Below are 20748 nucleotides of genomic sequence, written 5' to 3'. Positions count from 1 at the left end.
GGGGGAATCCGAGCCGCTCGCAGCCCGAGGCGTGTGATGCGAGGCTGAGCGCGTGGCGGCCCGCGTTGTGTCCGGCTGAGCTAGGAGCGACAGGACAGGGGCGCGCTCCAGCTCTGCTCGCCGCGCGCGGGGCGGGGCGCGGCTGGGGGTGCTCGGCCGCCCGCGGGGAGCTGCGGAGGAGCAGGCGCTCTGTAGACCCGAGGAAAGGCACGGGTAAAGCATTGCCATCAACTGTGAGCCCAGAGATCCCGTCCTCAGCCATCACACTAACTCTGCAGCCTCCCTTACGCCTCCGAACCACCGAAGGAGGCGACACCTGATCTAGAGCGCAAACACGGGTCCCTTCTGTCCCGGATACAATTACGCGGCAAAGACACACTCAAACTCACGCGCAGCAGCCAAGAGACAAGGTAAGCTGGAGGACCACACCATTCCAGCTGGTGGAAGGGGGGCGGGGTGGGAGGAGAAGAGGGGAGTTATCTGTTCCCAGAGGTGAGTGCTGAGCGAATGGCTGCAATCCACGGGCGGGGGTAGGAATCGGAAAATGCAGGTGGGGTCGGGCTGAGGGAGTTAGGAATGGGTAGTGGGGGCTGGGGGTAGGGAGAAAGGCTGGGGGCTTGATGGAGTGTAAAGGAGATCTTTCCAGACTGCATTAGCTCCCCTAATCTTTTCCCTCCCATATGGCACCCGAGGGTCCTCTTGGGTTCGTGTGTGCAAAGCGGAGGCTGGGGATTACAGGGCGCAGATCCGGCGTAGGACCTTGCACTTGACCCTGGAGGGATGGGTGCAGCGGAGCTCAGAGGTCGAAGCCAGCTGCCCTGCAGGAATGGGGAACTGGGAGGTACTTCGACACTTCTACTACTCTTCTCTACTCTGTCTTCCCCCTAAGGCGGAATACGAGCAGACATTGAGGGTGGGGAATGTCTCGGGGCTACACACACTGGGACCTTCCAGCGCCCGCCGGAGTCCACATGCTCGCGCGACCCCCGGGAATGGTCAGTGGTGGCAGTGTTCCGCGGGCGCCCGCACGGATCAGGGAACAATATGGGGTGCCCTTGCATTAGAGAAGTGTGTGCCGGCCCCGGGATTAGAGAGATGAGCGCCGGCGGGCAGGGAGAGAGAAGGACGCGCTGCGAGAAGGGCGCCTTCGTTGGGCTGGAGGAGCGGCGAGGGGGCCTGGGATGTGTGTTTTGGAGTTGTAGGAGGCAAACCGCATCGAGAGGGCAAGTACGTGCAGTGCGTCGGGGCAAAAGGACAATCAGAAGTGGCGGGAGAGAGGTATCCAGTCTGTATGGGCAAACTTACTGGTGTAATGGAGGGTTTTTAAGTTGGGTTCGGTGAACGCATCACTCTGCAGCACTTCTTCAGGGAAAGGATCGCCCCCGTACCTCTACCGCGGGTTCTTATCACCTTTTAGCATTGGCGGGGGGCGGGGGGTTGGGCAGAGGACGGAGAAGGTGAACGTAAAGAGTCCGCAAACTAACGCGAAAGGCTAGATTGCGCCAGCCAGGCATTCCCAGCAGAGAGAGGGAATACCAAAGGTGAGGGTGTGGGTGGCCTTTTCAGACCAGGCAGAGGTGATCTGTATAGTCCCCTCCACTAAAAGCCAGTGTTAGCAATGGAGACAGAACCTTTTACTTCAGGTGTGATCCACTGGAAAAGGTTAAAATTCACGCTATAAAAATCCTCAGTCCCTTCAGACTGTCACCTTGTACAAAGAGTTTTTCAAGCTTAATGACATGAATGTGTGGCAGTTTGGCTAGATACCAACTGTGCTGTTTATTTCTAATAATTTCATGTTAAAAAAAATTTGTATCCAGAGTTGTCATGCTTCATTTCCACATATCCTCAGAAAAACATGACTGCCTTTTGAAGGAAGGATAGAAAGAGCTTTTTAATCGAGATTTTAATGGTATTAGGAGTAATACTTGGTCCCCAGAAGATTGTTAAATTAGCTGAAGTTATGCATCTTAATATTATGTGGTAAGGAAGACCAGAACTTTGTATTAATTGAATTAAATCTGAGCCAGCAGATTAGTTTTCTCCTGTAGAAACTCTTAGTTGTTTGAGGTTTTGTTTTAGGAATGTCTCTGTTAAGCAAACATTCTAGATAATGCCAGAGGGAAATACTCTAGTATCCTTTGATTTGCCTGGCACCCAGAGTTAAGTTGACATCTAGTGTTGTGTGACCTAGTACTACAGAAGTGCTTAAGAACCAAGGTGAAGCCTTACATGACATTTAGTAAGAGCTTTATAGCCTATTGGGAGCTTGGACATAACTGAACATAAACTATACTTCTGATTTTTTACTGTAGAGATTTGAACTCTTTAAATCTAAAATTTTCAGATCTTTATGCGTGTTGTGTTTATGCTTAGGGCACATGCTAGAATAAACCAATTCAGTAAGTAAAGATATATAACAAAATTTATATTTTGTTTAAAGAGTTTGACAGTTTGCATTTCCCAATAACTTAAATTAAAACATTTTATAGTATTATGAACAACCATCAGCTTATTACTATATAAATATGACTGAAAAACCCACCCTCAATCCTCAAACTCCTTTTCAAAATCATTTAGGTGCCTCCTTACCAAATAATATTGATTTGTTGCTGTTTAATTCACACTAGATTTACAGCGTACACCTGGAAATTTCCAAGATACAAGCAGAGAGTCAGAACTTTTGATTGTTTATGCAATATATAATATCTCATTTATTTGACATCATCTGGTTGACATTAACTGTGATTATTTACATTAGCACATTTTCTAGATACCAGACCCCTCACATCATTAATTACTGAAACTGTAGAAAATTTAGCCATTAACACAAACAAGCAATTTCTAAGTCTTACTGACTTACTTGTTCCCATGGAGGATATTGGATATAAGTTATTTTTGTTGTTGGATTGCCTTTATGAACATGAATTCATAAAGAATTGAATAGTGCTATTTGTCGAGGTGTATAGAGCTGTTTTTGTTTATAGTAAATGGTCTCAGCCTGCTGGGTTTAAATGCTAGAATGGAGACAGAAGTACCATTCTTCTTTTTATGGTTTTTCTGGGTCTTCTTTCTGTTATCAGCTATCACTTTCTACTGCTGTCAGGCTGTGAGCGGACGCTGCTGCTATATTATCTGTTGTCTTTTATATTTTTTCTCCATCAAATGATGTGGGCTATTGCCTGAGTATAAAGCCTGTGGACTCTGACAGATACTTTCTGTTTGTATGCTTTATTTGTGGGCTGGATTGTAAGCGGAATATTCCCAGAAGGGTGGCCTCTATAGAAAAGGTTTAATATGTGTGTGTTTTTAATATAAAATTTTGTGTGTGAGATCATTGGAAGTGTGTCTTAATTTAAGGCAGTTCAGTTTTCTGGAAAATCTTTGCTTTTCTGAGAAATTGAAGCAGACCTTTAAAAAAGTTTACTTTTATTTTTTATGGTAGGCCGGGTTGTCTTTGTTTAGGAATATGTGTACTGTGATATTTACACACCATTTCCTGTCATTGAAACTCACTAACCATATGTAATGTTAATGTTTTCCAACCTTGGGAGCCAGGAATGAGAAGGGTGCTTTGATAATATTGCTACCCATACCTCAGGCAATGTCAATTATTTAAATAATATTTTGCATACCTACCTATGGAGGAGCTACATAATCAAATCAGTTTGAATAAAGTAGTTTAATTTAGTCTTGAAAGCCGTGGTAATATCTTTTTAATCTGAAGCATTTCAAAAGCATTCATTCTTTTATTCAACAAATATTTATTAAAAGTGTACTATGTGCCAGGCACTGTGCTCTGGAGATGTGCAGACAATTAAGGTCCCAGGAGGGCTCTGGGTATAAGAGGAGGAGATAGACAGGAAACAAGTTAATTTTAATAAGAACAGCATAGTGCTGTAAGTTCTGTAAGTGCTGCACACTTTAGAGATTCACATGGAGTATCCTGAGAGGGATTTGGAAGTGACCACTTCTACATGGGGGTGGAAGACTCGAGAGACTTCACAGAATGTGACATAAAAGATGAACTCGTGTAGGCAGGGGCAAGATCATGGAGGGTTGTTTGCTGTCTTAAGAAGAGGATCATTTCTATTAAGGTTGTCAACAAAGGAGTGATGTGATGAGAAGACAGCTCTCACAGTGATCTAGAAGGATAGACCTGAGAAATGTAAGAGAGGAATAGAAAGTATTGGAGTGACCTTGGTAAGAGAGGTTGAGGACTTTACAACCAAAGTGGTAGCAATGGGATAAGGAAAATGGATTTGGTCACAAAGATGTTCAGGTGGTAGAATCTCTAGGATTAGGTGACAGATTAGATGGTAGAGTAAGGGTGGGTGGTATAGAAGGATGGGATGAGACTCAGATTTGAGAAGCAACGGTGATAAAGTTCAGTTTGGGGCATGCAGAATATTAAATGCTTATAGAAAAATCCAACTAGAGATGTGTGTTCAATAGATCATGGCACAGAAGTTCTGAGCAGAGAGGACGTGGGTTAGGTATGTAGGTAGATAAATGGACGGATGGACTGATTTAGTAGTTTTCAGCAAATAGGTGCTTGTAAATGATGAAAGTTGGTAGGTTTTCCAGGGAAGGTACTAAGAGTTGATATGGAAATAGCGGCCTGGGGAGATCCCAGAATTTTGAGAGTTGGGTATAGAAATAGACAGCAGCAAAGAAGAATGAGAAATAACAGAGCAAAAGAGGCAGAAGGAGAGTAAAGGGAGAGGAGCTTTTTAGCAGATTATGAAGAAGAGCATTTCAAGAAGTGAGAGGTTGAGTACCATAATGAGGGCGTCAGACAGTCCTGGTTCTGCCCCTAAATCGCTCAGTGAGTGACATTAGGCTCACAATTTCGTTCCTTTTTTTTTTTATCTACAAAACGTGGATCAAAGTGCCTGCTTCCTAGGGTTACTGTGAGGCTCAAGTAAAGGCAGTCAAGCACAGTGCCTGAAAGGTCACTGGTTTGTGTTCAATAAATGCTAGCTGATTTTAAGAAAAGGAAGACTTAGATTTGTGGTTAGGAGATCTGTAGTAGTTTTTGTTTTCAGAAGTGCTAGCTCTCAGAGTTCAGAGAGGGAGATTGAAAAAATATTTTTAAGATGAAAACTTGATCATATTTATAGCCTTTTGGGTTAGAAGCCAGTAGAATAGTGGCAATTGAAATTTTGAAGGGAGCATAGGGAGCCAGTTGAACAAGGTCCTTGGAGAGAGAGGATGGGAGTTGCCTCAAGAACTCTGGGGAGATGTTGGGTTATTCGGACTGGGCAGGCGTCCCCCAGCCTGGAGGGGCTGGTAGCATATCCATTGTTCTTAAAAAGCACCTGGTAATCAAATCCTAGACATTTTTAATGGCTTGTTTAAAGTACTCTTGGTGTTATAAGTGTGTGTTCTAGTTCCTTAAATAATCCAATAAAGACATTGATTATTCATTATAATAGAATCTTAAAACAAAAACATAGTGAGGCAAATGGTGTCAAAACTTAACAAAATAATTTAACATTTGATGATTTAGAAGGCACTTCTATATGTTATAGGGTCTTAAGTCAACACTGTGAAAGTAATTATTAATCTGTATAGTAGAGGAAGGACTGATTTGTAAGGGTTAGCTTTTTACCCCCCAATTGCGACTATTATGGTAATATTTAAATATACATGCTTTTTTCCCTTAGGAATTTCTCTATTTGGATGAAGTGATGCTTTATATTAGAGATAAAAATTTTAAATTAGATTTCTATTTTAATATGTACATAAATTTTTTACCCTGTAATTAGTGGATATTTGAGAGAATGTTTACATATATGAACTGGTTTGGGAATCAATCAACAATTTAACATAGTGCATATTGTTTACTAATTGATTGTAAGGCATGTTGGTGATTAGTTATAAATAGTATTTGTTACTCTTTTATAGTTCAAATTAGTATGTCTATTTCAGTATATTTTATTGCTATTCACTGCTTATCATTTGTTAATATAACATTTAGAGTAGTCCATAGCTTTTAGGACACCCAACAAATATTTGTTGAGTAAAATGCAATTAGATGTTCTGTATTCTTAGGGTGAAATAAAGTTTGTTATGTATGTAGCTTTAGTATTTGATCATGTTCTTTACCCGAAATTCTCCACCCACATTTTTGTTATCAGTACCTCTCCATTTTGGAGTTGAGTTTCGGTGCTTTCTGTCCACTGTGCTTACAAAGTTTAGGCCTGTTACTTACAAAGCTTAGTGATCCGTGCAGGTGATTTTCAATTTAGGGTTTTTTCCAGTTCCAAGTTGTATACTTATCAACTCAGTTTTGACTATATATTGTCATGTTCAGCACTTGCTTTCAGAGGTAACAAATGCCAGGTTGAAGTTCACTTAGACAGGGGTGCCACACTTAGGTAAAGATTTAAGAGTGCATAGCCAAAACAAAAATGGTACCATTGGATTTATGACGACAGGGTATCTAGGACGGCCTAGGTCAGTTCCTATTTTCCAGCTGGAAATTTATGTAAGTATTAAGACATTTAGATTAGATGGAAAGAATGTATAGTTGGAACATTTCAGAGTTTTATGTGTTTTTTATGTGTATAGCCTTGGGCTGTTTATCTGAATTGCTAATTTGGAATAATCACTATACTGGTTTTATACTGAAGTATAAATATGAAACTTGATATTCACTTGATATAGATAACAGAAAAGCATCCGCAAATATTACAGTTCACTAAATTTACATTTATAACTGATTTGGTAAATATTTGCTTGATTTTGTAATATTACATAACAAAATATGTGTAAAATTATTTTGTTCTTTTCAATTCTGTTTTGAAGAAATTTAATACTTGAAATATTTTCAAGACACCAAGTCATATTTTTTTATTTATTACATTACCTATAACTTGCTTTAATATGTAATAACTATGAGGCTGATTTTTCTCTAAGTGAGGCATTAAGTATAAATAATATTTTCTAAATTCGTGGGCAAACAGAACCAAGTGTACAAATATGCTGTATTTTCTGTAATAAGATGTCCTTGAAAAACTGTATAAAAATACAGTTTTTATAAATTGAATCAGATGTATAGAATTTAAAATTTTCAAACACCTAAAGAAAATAGGGCAAACATTTAGCACTTTTTAACTATAGGTGATGGGTACACAGACGTTTGTTCTATTGATCTTTATTCTTTTTGCATGTTAGAAATATTTTACAGTAAAAATATGGATGATTTAAAAGCCTATCATATCTTATATATACCCAGGAACTTTGCTATTTAAAGCAATATCAAAGTAAATCCTTCCATAGAAAGAAACCTATTTTTATTAATTTGTTTTGCAAATTCAAAAGTTTTAATCTGCTTAAGCTAACATACACACAACAACAACATACTATATACCACATTTTGAATATTATCTCAACCATCAGAATTTTTTAAACTTGTACATGCAAGATAAAGGCTTAATCTGATTCTCCAGCATCCTTCTAATATTCGTTATTTAGAAGTGAAGGCATCAACAGGAAGAATGAAAAGGTTGTTTTTCTTTTTTTTACTAGCAATGGAGTAAGTGATTGTGCCTTTCTGCTTTGAGAGAGCTGCTCTGAGACTAAGTTAGCACATGCCTGCAGGCCCTTCTGAAGGCCTTTGTGTTTATGTAGCTTTTGCGTTTGTGCTGCTGTGCCCCTTGTTCAGTTGTACTCACTAAGCCAATCAGGAGAGCAGGGCTGAGAGGAAAACTAGTCAAACAGGTTTGCCTATCTATTTAAAAGGGGGAGAAAATAGGGAAATTTATGGATAAGGTCAAGGGCGAAACTCTTTTAAGGAATATTAATGCTAATCACTGACTCTGTTTTCTCCTGGTTTTGAAAGTAGTTTGGAGACATTTGTGAGAATATGTCATAATGGAGATAAAGTTGGAAGGGTAAATAAGTGAAAAATAAGGCATAAGAACATGGTGGGGAGAGCGAAAGGAAAAACAATAGTGCAGGTAAAAAAAAAGTCAAGAGGAAAAGGACAGTTTCAGTGTCATATCTAGGCTTTGCATAAGCTTGGGTGTGTCATAGCAGGAAATGATAGAATTGCTCTGAGAATGAGTGTAATTGAAACAAACATATGCCTGTCGTCTTCAACATTCAAAATAGGAGCACATACCAAGTCAGGGCTGAGGTTTACTAGAAATATTGGTGGCACAATGTAATAGGTAATCTGCTGTGACACTAACCTTATCTTAGAATTACTCAGTTTTCTCTGAACAGTAGTAAAATGTTATATTCACACAGATTTTTAGTAGTTTGCAGATTGCTTGCACATGTATTGTCATTTTATTCTCATTCTCTCCGTGAGTATGGTCCAGTAGGCAGTAGCATTTTACAGACCATGGCTTGGGGTTGCAGAGTTCTTAAGGAACTTCTTGAGGTCACCAGGAAAATACTTAAGAGATATGATGTTAGAACTGGGCTTCTTGCCTAGAGCAGTGTGCTTGACCTACGACGATACCTGCCTCATTGAAATTATCTTTAAATGCTGACACCTTGACCCCATTCAAATTACCTTTAAATAGCCTTTTTAAAATTGAAATAACAATTGATTATACATATTTGTGGGATTAAATAGTCTCTCTTTACTCCTACCATACACTCCTCTCCACTGGTAGAGATGCCCCCACTCCCGCCCCGCGCTTATCCAGTACTCCCCATATACTCTTCTGGTTGCACCTCTGTTCCTATCCAGGCATTTTAAAGAACATCTTTTGTTCCTGAATCTCTACTCTTCCCTTTTTTCTCTCACTACTTGGTGATGATATTCATGCTCATGGATTGGATTTTTACTTATAAATAGATGATTTGCAGATCTGTAGTTCTAGCTCTTACTTCCTACCTGGTCTCTCAGCTTGACTACAAACTCAGGTCTGACACCCTCATCTCATTGTTCTTCATGCGACAGACTTTAGTGTTAATTAAGTCCACCCTTTCTTTTATCCCTTATACCTGGTCTGGTCCCTAGTTCAGTCACTTTCCTCTCCATGAAGACCTTTCCCCCTTGTGTGATACTCTCCATTCACTTTCAGCTGTCTTTGTGTGGTCCGTGTGTCATTCCCTTTCTCTCCATTGCCTGGGCATTCCATCCCCTCCCACAGCCCATCACCCTCAGCCAGTTGTCCTTATTGCTGACCTGCCTGCCTTCTTTGAGTACCCTTTGACTGTGCCATCCATGTTCACATGGGGATCCAAAGTCTTGAGCCTGGTGACCTAGGTTCTTTATTGTCTGGCTGCATTCTGATCACCCTTATTTATTCTCTCCTACTCTTCAACAGGCTTCCATTTGTTTCTTGAGGCAATTGCTTCAGGATACCCCCCACCTGAAATGTCCTGCTCTTTTTTCCTCTGTACTTTCAAATTCCCATCCTTCAAGGTCTGCCACTCAAGTCCTACCTCAGCCTATTGCTTCCCTTTTCTCGGACTTTTATTTTTATGTATGTTGATGACAGTATAACAATTTTGTTAGGAGAGTATGAGCTCTTAGAGGGTGGAGGCTTTCTCTTTTTGTTCCCCAAATCCCGCCTTGGACAAACACTACTGATTAGAGATGAGATATTCAGAGATAATTGAATTACCATCTTTAGTTTTAGTTATCTTTAGCTTTTAAGTTGTGACTCCAATTAATTTTTTAAAAGAAAATACATGTTTCTTTTAAAAAATATTCTTTAGTTTCTCACAGGGTTAGGGAGGTTCCCTAATTATTTTCTATATATATATTGATGCTTTTTCCTCTCCCCCCAACTCTTAATTACTCAAACTTGAAATGTTCCCCTTTGTTTTTAAATGAAATATTTTATATAGCAGCCACACATCTTATAGAGACTGCATCATTTGGTCACAACAGAATAAAAAAGTTTGATATATGAAAAAGTCATGTTATAGTTGCATATAGTTCTTTATTATAAAATTATAATGGTTTAGTAAGTTTTTTTTTTTTTCCCCAATTTACCTCGGGCTTCTAATAGATGGAAGTATTTCATAGCTAATATTAGGTAAGGCTAATAAAAGGAAATAATGATTGTGATAATTAAGTGTATTTAGTTTTTATTTTATATTTATATTTGAATGTAAGTATGCTTGATGTCATGAAACAGTTGGAGAAAAGAACAATTACATACATGAGGAAGATAATTTAGGAAGAATTCTAATCCCCACCCCCCAAACCAATTGATTCAAAGCACCAGCCTAGAGTCCTTTTTTGCCTACTCTGTGCTCATTTCCTCCTTTGGTAACTGGAAAATTTATCTGGTTCAAAATACCTACTCTTCCATCTTTTCCTGGTCAGGGCAGTAGAAGTAGGAATAGCAATAAGAATACATTTTAAGAAATTTCCTCAGAAAACAAAAACAAAAGCAAAACTAAACGAAAAGAAACAGGCTAAAACTATTTAGAAGTGATGCTTGTCTGTTTTATTTGCCAGTTTTAAATAATTCTTGAAGGCACTGAGGGATAGTTGTATTATTTTGATCAGTTAGACTTTATCTGAGTATATGCTTTGGAATATACTTTTTCTTCAAATTTCTAAACTCTGCACAACATGCAGGGACAAGGTCCTCTGGCTGTCCTGCTCTCTCTCCTTGCTTTCTCTCCCCTTACACCTGTCTGTCCTTCTGGAGATCATGTTCCTGACTTTCCTAGGTAATTCAGAGGAGAGATCCCAGTGACTGGCTTACAAATTGGGGTAGGGGAGGGATGTGAATAGAGTGCTGAGGGAATAAGGGTCTGCCCATCACTAGGATCTGTTTGTTTCAAATCATCCTTAGTTGTCCAGGCTCTATATGGGCCCTAAATGCTTTATACTTTCTGATCGTTATTTTTGCCAGCAAAAATAATTTAGTTTTTTAATGCTATTTAAATGCAATCCTATTCATATTCCTACCTTACTGTCCTGCCCAAAAGGGGATTGAAGGGGAGACATTTCGAACCAGACGTGTTTATTTCCTGGAAGTTTGTACAGTGAATATCTGTAACATTTAAGAATTAATTCAGCCATTCATTCACCATGCAACCTATTATCTGATAAAACTCTTTTGCCTTAGAGCCAAAATGCATCGTGATTTTTTTTTTTTTTACATATATGGTATAAATGTCTAAGGATTTCATAGTGCAAAGATTACAGAAGGTCATTACTAAGGCTTTTCAAGGACTGCTTTTTTTAACCATGTTATGAATTAATTTATTATTTTATTATTTTATCATTACACAATGTAAACATTTTCTTTCTCTACAAATGAGAGTTATCTTTAACTGTTATTCAGTTATCTTTAGTTTTTAAGTTGTGACTCTGATTTTTTTTTAAAAGAAAATGCATGTTTCTTTTTGAAAATATTCGGTATCATTTTGTAATGAATATTAAGTGCCAGTGTTTAAATATATACTGTTTTTGCAGGAATACAACAATGGCAATGATACAGACTTCTCTGGACTTGCTTTATTGTGATGAATATGTGGTATAATCCTTGATGCTTAGAAGACAGAAAACTGTACATTTTTACCTATTAGTAAGGGATGTCAAAGAAATGCATTGTGTCTTTCTGCTGAACTTATCAAAACAACAGCCTTCTCTTAGTGATTATGCTGGAATTTTATGAGACAATGATGGGGAGGTTTGTTATTTGTTTTCCTGTGGGAACTCCCAAGGAATTGAATGGGGAATATCTACAATTTTGTTTTTTATTTTGATTTCTTTTTTGGTTATATTTGGCCAGACATTTTTGGTGCTAAAACATGTTTGAGAGATTACATGGAAATTTATTCTGTGACTTTTAATTATTTTAGTGTAAATAGTGTTAAAAATCTGTTTCAACTAGTGATAGTAAAGAAAGGATGCTGGTAATTGCTTCTTGGTCTTTTGGCTAAGATCAAGTGAAGAAAGAATACTTTTTATAGAGGAAACAATCTTATGATCTTTTTATGCTCCTATGTATTTTAGTACATTTATGTAGCCTTAAGAATTGCTAAGTAATGGTGTATTGAAAAGCTGTTTTCTCCACATGCGATAGTGTTTCATTGTGGGAGAAGATGAAAATTTGATGTGGATTTCCTCCACATTCACTTGCTGTATCCACTCATTAAAATCCCAATAAAAGAGTTATAAAAAGTTCTAACAAAACATTTTAAAACATCAAGCATTGGGTTTTCAAGAAACCGTATTATATACCTGTCAGAATTTAAAGCCTCAGACAATCTCAGATGAATGGTTTATGAAACTTCTCATTTGTTTAAAGGTGAGATCAGAATCAAAGAATTTCCATGTTGTATGCTGACTGTTGATCCCATGATGCAGATGCATGGAGATTACTTGTAACAAGCTGGTCTTGGAGAATTGCAGAAAAAGAAACCCACGCCATATTCTGTAGGAAAAATATATGTGTGTGTGTGTGTATATGTATACACACACACACACACACACATGCATTTAAAACTAGGTATGTGATAAAGACTGAAAGTGTTTTAAATGCCACTGCTTTCTTTATTAAAAAGGAAAATTGCAAACTTTTATCTTAAGTGATTTTCAAAATGTTGTTTCTTGACCAGCAGCATCAGCAGCACCTGGGAACTTGTTAGATATGGAAATTTGGGGGCCCATCCCAGATCTGTAGTCAAACTGAAGGCAGACCCTGTAGTATGTATGGTTTAGCAAGCTCTCCAGGTGATTCTGATGCACACTAAAGTTTGCTACCCACTGATCTGATACCCAATATCCAATCAGTTCAATTGTCTCATGAGATGAAAAATTCCTGATCTTTTTAAGGACAAAAGAAAAATTCAGTTTAGATTTCAAAATGCTTTCCTATTTGTATTAGTCCATTTCTGTTGCTTATATCAAAATACATGGAACTGGGTAACTTATAAAGAAAACGAAATTTATTGCTTACAGTTTCTGAGGCTGGGAAGTACAAAGTCCAGCAAACACATCTGGTGAGAGCCTTGGTGGTGGCAACAGTGCTGGCAGGGTATCACATTGCAAAAAAGATGGAGCAGAGAAAGAGACTAACCTCATTCAATCTTTTTAAAGCCCTCTGAACCATGCCCATGACCACTATTTTTAATCCATTCATTATGGCATGATCCTGCAATCTAATCACCTCTCCACGGCCCCACCTTTCAATCACCCTAATAGGACTTCCCATCCTCTTAATACTGTCACAGTGGGGGTCAAGTTTTGGGGTAATACTCAATCCAAGGCAGTGGTTAACATTTTTTCTGGTTAGTGTTATAACCTAAACTCATGATATTGTATTTTGCTTGCTAATTGTTTATGTGCACACAACTATTCTTAGTTCAGTTAACATGCACAGTTTTTTAAAAGACAGGTTTGAATTATTTTGTGTATTTTGCCATGACATTATGTAAGTGTAGCCCAGTGGTTCTCAGATTTATCATCACCTGGGGAGCATTAAAGAAAGCAAAAAATTGAGACCCAGGCCTCTTCTCTAGAAACACAGATTTAATTGAACTAGGTTGGGAGTGGCAGGTTTTTGTTTTTTTTTTTGTGACCTGTAAGGGGATCACAACCTTTGGCTCAGTGTCACCCGCACCGCGCTCAGCCATTGAGTGCACCGGCCATCCCTATATAGGACCCGAACCGTGGCGGGAGCGCCACTGCGCTCCCAGCGCTGCACTCTCCCGAGTGCGCCACAGGGTCTGCCCAGGTTTTTAGTCATCTCTATTTTTTAAAATGCTCCTCAGGTGATTATAATGTGCAGCCAGACTTGGATTACAGCCATATGTTCAATGACTGGCTGACCTACCACATATCAGTCCATCAAAAACATTGCATGTTAGATTCCTTAGGTCCTTTCTTTAAGAAAATTGTCCTTTATGTATGTGATTAAAACATAATTTGTTTTTCAATAGGTTATTGGCATTGCTTATTGTTGGACATGTTATTACCTCTTGGCTTTACTCTAAATTCTTTCTTATTCAAAGTGCAGAGCACCAGCAGCATCCCATATCACTGGAGAGATTGTTTTAGAAATAATTTGAAGCCCTCACCCCAGTTCTATTGAATCACAATTTGTATTTTTAACAGTATCCCTATGAAATTTATCTTTACATCAAAGATTCTCTAAAATAAGATCTAAAGTTTAAAATTGAGGTGAATTTCATTTCAGTTTTTCCTTTAGTGTCTATTGATCTGATCTTAACTACTTTTATGAACCAAATCACATTGGTCTCATTAAACCTATCTTAAAACCATCTTTTAGTAAGTTTTAGAGTAGTAAGGGATCTTCAAGACAATCTAATTCGATAGCCTCACTTTGCAGGTGAAGAAAATTAGGCAGAGAAATTCAGTGACGGCTTAAATTACCAAGGGTACTGATTTGGGGATCCATAGATGCATGTAATTTTTATTTTTCCTTTCATTATAGGTCATTGTAAACTAAGGCAAATCATAACTAAAGCCCATGTTTCATTTCAGTTATTTTAGTTATGCTAAGTTTTCATTTATGTTGTCAGAGCTAGGGCTTAGGCCCTCCAACCCCATTGTACAGACTGGATCCCCAGACACCTCACACGCAGGTCCATGGTAGGTAATTGGGAAAGATTCCAGGAGCTGTTGGCAGATAACATGAGCTCAGTCCTCAGCTTCCTCAGTGGCAGCAGCTTACAGGTCCGGCAGTGGTCTTGCAGAGGGTCTGGGGGCACTAGCAGCAGCAGCCTCCAGCAGCAGTAGTGGCATCCCGGGGGTGGGGAGCACTGTGGATCAGAGCCATGCATCCTTATACTTAAGTCCATAACCCAGGACACCTGGGTGCACATGCACAATTACGCTAGATAACCAAGGAACACCTGAGTGCATATGCCTGTTTACATCAAATGCTCAGCAAGATTCTGAACATCTGAGCTACCCTGACCATTTTTTCTATATTTTCCCAACAGTCCACTCCTTCAGGGTCCCTTGCTGTACAATCTACACATTCAGAATCTTCCACGATGTTCCCTTAGTGAGGATAACTGACCTGAGGATAATTAACATATCCTATTCCATCCCAACAGTCCCAAAAGTTTAGCTTGCTCTAGCACCAACTCAATAGTCCAAAGTCTCATCTGAGACCAAAGGCAAAACTTTCAGCCGTGTACCTGCAAAAATCAAAAACGAGTTTATCTATTTGCAAAATACAGTGGCACAGACATTAGGTACACATTCCTGTTCTAAAAGGGTGGGAATGGACAGGCTTCAAATCCAAAACCCAAACAGGGCAAACATTAAGCACACTGAGGCACCTGGATCCCCAAAGCATTGGGCAACCTTGCTCCTACAGCTCTGCCAGGTGCAGCCCATTGAGCTGCCTGGGGCCTGCTGCTTTTCCAGACCGTCGTTGCACACTGCCAGCGCAGCCCCACGGTTCTAGGCTCCTGGTGGCAGTCCAGCCATCCTGTCTCCACTAGACATTTCCTCAGTGGGGGTTCTCTGTGGGGGCTCCGGCCCTACTTTTTCTGCTCCACATTGCTCCGTAGATGACTTCCTCAGCGGCTCCACCCCAGCAGCAGGTCTACACCTGAGTTCCCAGGCTTTTCCATCCATCTTCTGAAGTCTAGGTGGAGGCTACCACGCCTCCACTGCTCTCACATACTGCTGGCCTGCAAACTTAACACAACGTGAACGCCACCAAGATTTTTGGCTTTTTTTTTTTTTATTTCAGAGATGCTGAGGCATGATTGCTCCAGCCAGAGCGGCTGGGATGCAAGGAGCAGTTTGCCAAGGGCAATGACACCTCAGGTCTGCCCTCCAGGACCAACTCAGTTCTCCTAGGATGGGAGGGGTACTCTCCCAAACTTCTCAAATGCCTCTAGGGCATTTCCCCCCCCATTGTCTTGGCTCTTATTATCTGGCTGCCTCACCTCCAAAATAATGTCTTTAGCAAACAGTTTATCTGTTTCACCCTTGCGTTGTTCTCCTGGTTTTGAATTACCTCCATCTGCTCGGCTTCCACCGGCTATTCACTCAATCTCAGGCAGTTTTTTGCAGCATTTGCCCACACAGTTCAAACAACTGCATTTTCCCCAGACCATCAAGGAGTGGCTGCCCTGCCCCTGGGCACATCCGCAGCCATTCTGCAGCTGCTGCCACAGAGACAGGCACGTGGTAACAGAGACTAACTTTCACACCTTTTCACCAGATGAAGACATAATTAATTCTGCAGGGGCACCCATCCTCGGGTCACCTGCCCATCTGCATGTGGCACTCTTTTCTTGGGTTTTACGGCACCCGGCCAGCAATCGGGTTTAAGTGGCACCCTCCGAGCCATTTGCCTTTGGACAAACGTGACATACGTTTACTACATTGTCTCCCAGAGCATGTTACACCATCCACCCCTAGGTCCCATAGCTGCAGTAACCAGGGGCTCTCCCTGTTTCCGCTACTTTGTTTCCCCAAGCCAACCCATTCAACCTGGGTATATGGGACACAGGCAGTGAACTGGATCACCTGTTGGTTGCCCAGTCAGCCCAGTCCCATAGGCTGCTCGTACTTCACTTTGATGAGCAGGTCGTTTCAGGAGACACACAGTCCCCCTAACTCACCACCGGGTTTGTCATACGTCTTTGGTGTTGGAAGCAAGGATGACCTGTCCCTGTACTTCAGCCTTGAGGGCATGCATCCTCACTTCAAGTCTGTCTGCTTTCTGCTGCAAGTCTCGAAACTGTGCCACTTTGTGGGGGTTTTGGTCCATGTTGGCTCACAGTGCAGCGAGCAACAGCCAGACCCCATTCAACAGGAAAGCGGCCACCAGGCACCACATACTTAAGGGTAGCCACATTTCCTCCCCCTCCCAAGGGGTGTCCTGCTTCTTTACCTGCTTGTCATCCCACAATGACTACTTGAATTGCTGGGCTCTTTTACCTGCCCATAATCCTGCCACGACTATGCCAATTGCTAAGTACGGCAAGTCATAACTAAAGCCAAAGTGTTTCATTATTTCAGTTATTTTAGTTATGCTAAGTTTCCATTTATATTGTCAGAGCTAGGGCTCAAGCCCTCCAAACCCATTGTATAGACTGGGTCCTCAGACCCCTCACATGCAGGTCCATGCTAGGTAATTGGGAAAGATTCCAGGAGCTGTTGGCAGATAGCATGAGCTCAGTCCTCAGCGGCAGCAGCTTACAGGTCCGGTAGCAGCAGTGGCCTTGCAGAGGGTCCAGGGGCACTAGCAGCAGCAGTAGTGACATCCCGGGGGTGGGGAGTGCCATGCATCAGAGCCACTCATCCTTATACTTAAATCCATAACCCAGGACACCTGGGTGCACATGCGCAATTACGCTAGACGATAACCAAGGAACACCTGAGTGTATATGTCTGTTTACAACAAATCTGAACATCTGAGCGGCCCTGACCATTTTTCCTGTATTTTCCCAAGTCATTAAAAATGATATTATTCTCATAGTTTAAACTATTTGAAATATGAGGTAGCTGAAAAGACAGTCTTAGATTACCAAATACAATACATATCCAGAAACCAAAATTTTAAAGATACATTAACAACTATTTTAATTTTCTATCTAAATTGATCTCACTAATATTTTACTAACATTCATTTCATATTGGTTTAGAATTTGTGTAATTATCATGATTGGCATAATTTGCAAACGAACTGTAGAAAATAGTTGCAAAAAATAATTTGTGGGCCGGCCCGGTGGCGCACTCGGTTGAGTGCGGCACTTGGGAGCACGGCGGTACTCCTGCCAAGGGGTCGGATCCCATATAGAGACCGGTCAGCTCACTGGCTGAGCGCTGTGTGGGCGCGACACTGAGGGTTGTGATCCCGTTACTGGTCACGAAAAAAGACAAAAAGGAAAAAAAAAAATTTGTGTAATTAAGTAATAATAGGGAAGTTGAATATTAATCTGAATGAAAATGAAAGGGATGGCCTTTTTTACTACTTACAAAGTACTAAAACTGGTTGTATGTGCTTCTGAGAGACTGCAGGTACTTTGTAATAGGAAATTTTTAAAAAATGCTTTGCTTGTTTATTATGAGTTCCTCAGAATCTGGGCTGTGCATTATGCTTTTCTGAATCCCCTGGACAATTGAGCTTTAACACAGGTCTTGATATTGTAGATGCATATTTCTTCATTGCATCATCTGTACTTCTCCTAGTGAACATGGTATAAAGTGCTAGATCTTTGTCAGTCTGGTGGGAGAATTGGATAAAAATCTGTACAAAAATCTCTAGCTCTTTATTAAAAATGCAAATTCTTGGGTTTCTCCCCAGACTCTATAATACCCTATTTGCTGAAGAGGCCCTGGAATCTGAATTTTTAATAAGCATCTGAGGTGATTCTTATGGATGCTAAAATTAGAGAATTACTTCATTAGATGATTAAATTTGTGTATTTTAAATAGTTTGATCACCATCATCAAGCATTAATTGGATACATATTATGCACAAGGTACTGAGTGCAATGTCTGTTATATCCGTATTATCCTATTTTCCTTTCCTCTCTATAGCCTTGTTTTTATTTTACCTTCCCACCTGATGATTGAGGAGAAACTCTCCAGGTAGGCCTGAGCCAGCTATCACTGATAAGTGAGTAGCCTTGAGTTTCTCATCACAGCTGCACCACCTGTACTGTAGATATCTGCAAAGAGGTAACTGTAGATCTTGTAGTGTAGAAGTGGTAATTGCAGCTAATTTGGAATGCCGCAACAGCCAACAACAACATTCTTTATAACCTCTCCTTCAAGAGGAGGTTTTTTGTGCATGCCGCTTGGCACTCAACAAAGTCCCAGGTGCAGAATTGAATTTTTTGAATGCTTTTACTACTTGTCTGTTCCTTTCAGTATTTCAGAAGTACGAAGGAAGGTCCGCCTGTGTAATACTCCTACATATTATATTAATTTTATTTTCCACAAGGTGACATTTTATTGTAAGGAATATTATAATAATAGAATATCTTCATCATGCCTTTCAAATGATTTTGTTATTAGACAAAAACAATATTTTAAAAAAAGCAAAAGTGATTGTGTTAGAAATTTTGACCAAAAACTCTGACAGGGAGCTTTGGATTAATTTATTTTATTAAATTTGTGAAATGAAACCAAATTTCTTCTTCTTTTACATTTGCCATTTTTCAGTTTTATTTATGCAGGTAAGCTGTGCAGTTCCATACAAATAAATAAATTTCTTTAATTTTTCTGAATGAATCAAAACTTAATTTAGTAAAGTGGCAGATTTTGAAAATCTAGAGTTAGTTACCTTTATTAACTGCTAACAGCCAACCTGAGTTGTTCTCTCAGTGTAAGGTTTTCACCCAGATTGCAGCCTTAATTAATTAAAGGTACCAGATAATTTTTTGGAGCGGGGGAGTGTTAACCAACAGCAGGTGGCCATAATTTTCTAAATGATCTCTTCTCCCCCCACCCGATATCAAGATGTTCCCATTTTACAATGTGATTTTAGGTAACTCTTTGCTTTTAGTAGTTTACTTGCAAATAGCCAGTTATAATTAACTTCAGAACACCCGGTATTGCCTGGATAAGAAAGATAAATATTTAAAACCTGTGCTAACAACTATGTAGCAGTAATGCTGAGTTTTTCCCAGTTTGCCCACAGTTAACAGTATTTTTTTTTTTTTTCCTTTTTGTCTTTTTTCGTGTCTGGCAACGGATTGCAACCCTCAGTGTTGCGCCCGTACCGGACCGAGACCGGCAACAGGATCGCAACCCTCCGTGTCGCACCCGCACCTCACTCAGCCAGTGAGCGGGAACCGGTCTGTATGTGGGATCCAAACCCTCGGCGGGAGCGCCGGCCCCAACAGTATGTTTTTTAGCATTCTTTTCTTCCTCTCTTCAGTGGTAGGATAAAAGTGGGTTAATTTACTAGTGGTAGATATTTGTCAAGTTCTTTTCATCTCATTATCTGTAAAGTAGGGACAACTATTCTTGCCTCTGTATGGCCTCTCAACAGAAAATGAGAGAACGCTGGCTCATAAAGCCTGTAGTGCAGGAAGGGTACATAGTGATTATAAACAATGACTGTTGATTAGCAATTGTTTATTTGGAGATGGGGGCAGAGCTACAGGTGGCCAACATGTCCCAGTTTGCCCAGGACTTTCCCAGTTTGAGCACTGCAAGTCCCATATCCTGAGAACTCCCCTCAATTCTGTGCAGACTGGGATGGTTGGTCACTCTGGTGCTGTCAACAGAGATTCAAAATATAGTGGATTAGAAAAGGTGGTTTAGTTGCCTCACACATAATTGTCTGGCCATAGGCAGGCAGGGCTGCTATTCTAGTTTCACAGCGTAGGGACCTAAGTGTCATTGTTGTTATACCTTTCCTGGTTTATACTTCTGTCTGCATGCTCCAGGTTGTTAATCATTACAGCATCCTCATTCCAGCCAGCAGGAAGGTGAAAAGTGAAACCTGCAAGAGCATAAATCAGAAATTGCACCAGCACTTCTGCTTCCATCTCATTCTCATTTACTAGAACCTATATGACTAAAATAAGCTGTTAAAGAGGCTGAGAGATGTTGTGTTTCATCCTTTTGGCTATGAGCTAAGCTAAAGTAGAGGATTCCACTACTGGAAAAGAGGAAGAGATAGATGCCACATCCATCTTCATGTGCCTGGAAATGGCACAAATTCCAGTTTCCTTTATATTCGTATGATTATTATTGAATATAATGCTAATCTCTTGATTATTTATAACATTGCTGTGAATGTGTTAAGTTAGCTAGCAAGACAAAAAAAAAAAAAAAAAAAAAAAAAAAAAAACCCCCAAATT

The 20748-nt window shown here is 40.0% G+C and overlaps 1 protein-coding gene across 2 annotated transcripts in view; it reads left to right on the top strand.

Moving 5' to 3' along the window:
- Nucleotide 1: 1 nt before the first annotated feature.
- UGT8 (UDP glycosyltransferase 8) overlaps nt 2–20748 on the top strand; it is an 81412-nt gene continuing 60665 nt past the window's right edge. The window contains exon 1 of one of the 2 annotated variants that reach the window (XM_008563264.1): nt 2–410. The gene's annotated coding sequence lies outside the window, so the exon portion shown is untranslated. Of the gene's footprint in view, nt 411–958; nt 996–20748 lie in introns of those variants that run through there. The other variant, XM_008563810.1, reaches the window with a different exon arrangement.

Source organism: Galeopterus variegatus, unplaced genomic scaffold, assembly GCF_000696425.1.
Source record: "Galeopterus variegatus unplaced genomic scaffold, G_variegatus-3.0.2 Scaffold2, whole genome shotgun sequence".
Classification (NCBI taxonomy): domain Eukaryota; kingdom Metazoa; phylum Chordata; class Mammalia; order Dermoptera; family Cynocephalidae; genus Galeopterus; species Galeopterus variegatus.
The sequence above is the reverse complement of the archived record's forward strand: the minus strand, read 5'-3'. Positions and strand labels throughout refer to the sequence as shown.